We start from the raw sequence: 6000 nt of genomic DNA on the forward strand, positions 1-6000 counted from the left end.
TCCGAATAAGTGCTCGAGTGGTCAAACCCTAATGGACGAGAAATGGCAGGTACACACCATATTTACATATCTACCATCATGCAAGAGGGTCTGAATTAGTGTCCGAGTGTTTGAACCCTAATTCATGAAAAATGGCTAGTAAACACCATAATTACATATCTGCCATCATGTAAGAGGGTTTGAATAAGTGTCCAAGTGTTCGAACCCTATTGTATGAGAAATGACAAATAAACACCATAATTACATATCTGCCATCATGCAAGAGGGTCCGAATAACTGTACAAGTGTTTAAACCCTAATGCATGAGAAATGACAAGTAAACACTGTAATTACATATCTGTCATCATGCAAGAGGGTTCGAATAAGTGTCCGAGTGTTCGAACCCTAATGCATGAGAAATGGCAAGTAAACACCATAATTACATATCCGCCAACATGCAAGAGGGTCCGAATAAGTGTCCGAGTGTTCGAGCCCTAATGCATGAGAAATGGCAAGTAAACACCATAATTACATATCTGCCATCATGCAAGAAGGTCCGAATCAGTGTACGAGTGTTTAAACCCTAATGCATGAGAAATGAAAAGTAAACACTGTAATTTCATATCTGTCATCATGCAAGAGGGTCCGAATAAGTGTCCGAGTGTTCGAACCGTAATGCATGAGAAATGGCAAATAAACACAGTAATTACATATCTGCAATCATGCAAGAGGGTTCGAATAAGTGTCCGAGTGTTCGTAGCCTAATGCATGAGAAATAGCATGTAAACACCGTAATTACATATTTGCCATTATGCAAGAGGGTTCGAATAAGTGTTCGAGTGTTCGAACCCTAATGCATGAGAAATGGCAAGTAAACACCATAATTACATATCTGCCATCATGCAAAAGGGTCCGAATAAGTGCCCGAGTGATCGAACCATAATGCGTGAGAAATGGCAAGTAAACACCACAATTACATATCTGCCATCATGTAAGTGGGTTTGAATAAGGGTCCAAGTGTTCGAACCGTAATGTATGAGAAATGACAAGTAAACACCATAATTACATATCTGCCATCATGCAGGAGGGTCTGAATATGTGTACGAGGGTTTAAACCCTAATGCATGAGAAATGACAAGTAAACACTGTAATTACATATCTGTCACCATGCAAGAGCGTCCAAATAAGTGTTCGAGTGTTTGAACCCTAATGCATGAGAAATGGCAAGTAAACACCATAATTACATATCTGCCATCATGCAAGAGGGTCTGAATTAGTGTCCGACTGTTTGAACCCTCATCCATGAGACATGGCAAGTAAACACCGTAATTCCATTTCTGTCATCATGCAAGAGGGTCCGAATAAGTGTCCGAGTGTTCGAACCCCAATGCGTGAGAAATGGCAAGTAAACACCATAATTACATATCTGCCATCATACAGGAGGGTCCGAATAAGTGTCCGAGTGTTCGACCCTTAATGCATGAGAAATGGCAAGTAAACACCAAAATTACATATCTACTATCATGCAAGAGGGTCTGAATTAGTGTCCGAGTGTTGAAACCCTAATCGATGAGACATGGCAAGTGAACACCGTAATTACATATCTGCCATCATGCAAGAGGGTCCGAACACGTGTCTGAGTGTTCGAGCCCTAATGCATGAGAAATGGCAAGTAAACACCATAATTAAATATCTACCATCATGTAAGAGGGTTTGAGAAAGTGTCCGAGTGTTCGAACCCGAATATATGAGAAATGGCAAGTAAACACCATAATTACATATCTGCAATCATGCAAGAGGGTCCGAATCAATGTACGGGTGTTTAAACCCTCATGCATGAGAAATGACAAGTAAACACTGTAATTACATATCTGCCATTATGTAAGAGGGTCCGAATAAGTGTCCGAGTGTTCGAACCCTAATGCATGAGAAAAGGCAAGTAAACACCGTAATTACATATCTGCAATCATGTAAGAGGGTCCGAATAAGTGTCCGAGTGTTCGAACCCTAATGCATGAGAAATGGCAGGTAAACACCGTAATTACATATTTGGCATCATGCAAGAGGGTTCGAATAAGTGTCCGAGTGTTCGAACCCTAATGCGTGAGAAATGGCAAGTAAACACCATAATTACATATCTGCCATCATGCAAAAGGGTCTGAATTTGTGTCCTAGTGTTTAATCCCTAATGCATGAGACTTGGCAAGTAAACACTGTAATTACATATCTGCCATCATGCAAGAGCGCCTGAATAAGTGTCCGAGTGTTCGAACCCTAACGCTTGAGAAATGGCAAGTAGACACCATAATTACATGTCCACCAACATACAAGACGGTCTGAATAAGGGTCCGAGTGTTCGAGCCCTAATGCATGAGAAATGGCAAGTAAACACCATAATTACATATCTGCCGTCATGCAGGACGGTCCGAATCAGTGTACGATTGTTTAAACCCTAATGCATGAGAAATGACAAGTAAACACTGTAATTTCATATCTGTCATCATGCAAGAGGGTCCGAATAAGTGTCCGAGTGTTCGAACCCTAATGCATGAGAAATGGCAAGTAAACACCGTAATCACATATCTGCAATCATGCAAGAGGGTCCGAATAAGTGTCCGAGTGTTCGAACCCTAATGCATGAGAAATAGCCAGTAAACACCGTAATTACATATTTGCCGTCATGCAAGAGGGTTCGAATAAGTGTCCGAGTGTTCGAACCCTAATGCAAGAGAAATGGCAAGTAAACACCGTAACTACATATTTGGCATCATGCAAGAGGGTTCGAATAAGTGTCCGAGTGTTCGAACCCTAATGCACGAGAAATGGCAAGTAAACACCATAATTACATATCTGCCATCATGCAAAAGGGTCTGAATTTGTGTCCTAGTGTTTAATCCCTAATGCATGAGACTTGGCAAGTAAACACCGTAATTACATATCTGCCATCATGCAAGAGGGCCTGAATAAGTGTCCGAGTGTTCGAACCCCAACGCTTGAGAAATGGCAAGTAGACACCATAATTACATGTCCGCCAACATACAAGACGGTCTGAATAAGTGTCCGAGTGTTCGAGCCCTAATGCATGAGAAATGGCAAGTAAACACCATAATTACATATCTGCCGTCATGCAGGTCGGTCCGAATCAGTGTACGAGTGTTTAAACCCTAATGCATGAGAAATGACAAGTAAACACTGTAATTTCATATCTGTCATCATGCAAGAGGGTCCGAATAAGTGTCCGAGGGTTCGAACCCTAGTGCATGAGAAATGGCAAGTAAACACCGTAATTACATATCTGCAATCATGCAAGAGGGTCCGAATAAGTTTCCGAGTGTTCGAACCCTAATGCATGAGATATAGCCAGTAAACACCGTAATTACATATTTGCTGTCATGCAAGAGGGTTCGAATAAGTGTCCGAGTGTTCGAACCCTAATGCATGAGAAATGGCAAGTAAACACCATAATTACATATCTGCCATCATGCAAGAGGGTCCGAATTAGTGTCCGAGGGTTGAAACCGTAATGCATGAGAGAAGGCAAGTAAACACCGTAATTACATACCAGCCATCATGCAAGAGGGTCCGAACCGTAATGCATGAGAAATGGCAAGTAAACACCATAATTACATATCTGCCATCATGGAAAAGGGAATGGAAAGTAAACACCACAATTACATATCTGCCATCATGCAAGAGGGTCTGAATAAGTGTCTAAGTGTTTACACCCTAATGCGTGAGAAATGGCAAATAAACACCATAATTACGTATCTGCCATCATGAAAGAGGGTCCGAATAAGTGGTTGGTGTCTAAACCCTTATGCATGAGAAATGGCAAGTAACACCATAATTACATATCTTGCATCACGCAAGACGGTCTGATTGAGTGTCCAAGTGTTTAAACCCTAATGCACAAGAAATGGCAAGTAAGCACCATAATTACATATCTGCCGTCATGCAAGAAGGTCCGAATAAGTGTCCGAATATTCGAGCCCTAATGCATGGGAAATGGCAAGTAAACACCATAATTACATATCTGCCATCATGCAAGAGCGTCCGTATCAGTGTACGAGTGTTTAAACCCTAATGGATGAGAAATGACAAGTAAACAACGAAATTACATATCACTCATCATGCAAGAGGGTCCGAATAAGTGTCCGAGTGTTCGAACCCTAATCCATGAGAAATGGCAAGTAAACACCGTAATTACATATCTGCAATCATGCAAGAGGGTCCGAATAAGTGTCCAACTGTTCGAACCCTAATGCATGAGAAATGGCAAGTAAACATAGTAATTACATATTTGCCATCATGCAAGAGGGTTCGAATAAGTGTCCGAGTGTTCGAACCTTAATCCATGAGAAATGGCAAGTGAACACCGTAATTACATATCTGCAATCATGCAAGAGGGTCCGAATAAGTGTCCAACTGTTCGAACCCTAATGCATGAGAAATGGCAAGTAAACACAGTAATTACATATTTGCCATCATGCAAGAGGGTTCGAATAAGTGTCCGAGTGCTCGAACCCTAATGCATGAGAAATGGCAAGTAAACACCATAATTACATTTCTGCCATCATGCAAGAGGGTCCGAATAAGTGTCCGAGTGTAAGAACCCTAATGCATGAGAAATGGCAACTAAATACCATAACTACATATCTTCCATCATGCAAGAGGGTCCGAATAAGTGTCCGAGCGTTCGAGCCCTAATGCTTGAGAAATGGCAAGTAAACACCACAATTACATATCTACCATCATGTAAGAGGGTTTGAGTAAGTGTCAGAGTGTTCGAACCGTAATATATGAGAAATGGCAAGTAAACACCATAATTACATATCTGCCATCATGCAAGAGGGTCCGAATCAATGTACGAGTGTTTAAACCCTAATGTATGAGAAATGACAAGTAAACACTATAATTACATATCTGCCATCATGCAAGAGGGTCCGAATAAGTGTCCGAGTGTTCGAACCCTAATGCATGAAAAAAGGCAAGTAAACACCGTAATTACATATCTGCAATCATGCAAGAGGGTCCAAATAAGTGTCCGAGTATTCGAACCCAAATGCGTAAGAAATGGCAAGTAAACACTGCAATTACATATTTTCCATCTTGCAAGGGGGTTCGATTATGTGTCCGAGTGTTGGAATCCTAATGCATGAGAAATGGCAAGTAAACACCATAATTACGTATTTGCCATCATGCAAGAGGGTCCGAATAAGTGTCCGAGTGTTCGAACCCTAATGCATGAGAAATGGCAAGCAAACACCATAATTACATATCTGCCATGATGCAAGAGGGTCCGAATAAGTGTCCGAGTGTTCGAACCCTAATGCATGACAAATGGCAAGTACACACCATAATTACATTTCTGCCATCATGCAAGAGGCTCTGAATTAGTGTCCGAGTGTTGAAACCGTAATGCATGAGACCAGGCATGTAAACACCATAATTACATATCTGCCATCATGCAAGAGGGTTTGAATAAGTGTCCGAGTGTTCGAACCCTAATGTATTAGAAATGGCAAGTAAACACCATAATTACATATCTGCCATCATGCAAGCGGGTCCGAATAAGTGTCCGAGTGTTCGAACCCTAATGCATGACAAATGGCAAGTACACACCATAATTACATTTCTGCCATCATGCAAGAGGCTCTGAATTAGTGTCCGAGTGTTGAAACCGTAATGCATGAGACCAGGCAAGTAAACACCGTATTTACATACCTGCCATCACGCAAGAGGGTCCGAACAAGTGTCCGAGTGTTTGAACCCGAATGGATGAGAAATGGCAAGTAAACACCATAATTACATATCTGCCATCACGCAAGAGGGTCCGAATCAGTGTACGAGTGTTTAAACCCTAATGCATGAGAAATGACAAGTAAACACTGTAATTACATATCTATCATCATGCAAGAGGGTCCGAATAAGTGTCCGAGTGTTCGAACCCTAATGCATGAGAAATGGCAAGTAAACACCATAACTACATATCTGCAATCACGCAAGACGGTCCGAATAAGT

The sequence above is a fragment of the Camellia sinensis genome, chromosome 12, assembly GCF_055761805.1.
Source record: "Camellia sinensis isolate YWXY chromosome 12, ASM5576180v1, whole genome shotgun sequence".
Classification (NCBI taxonomy): Eukaryota; Viridiplantae; Streptophyta; class Magnoliopsida; order Ericales; family Theaceae; genus Camellia; species Camellia sinensis.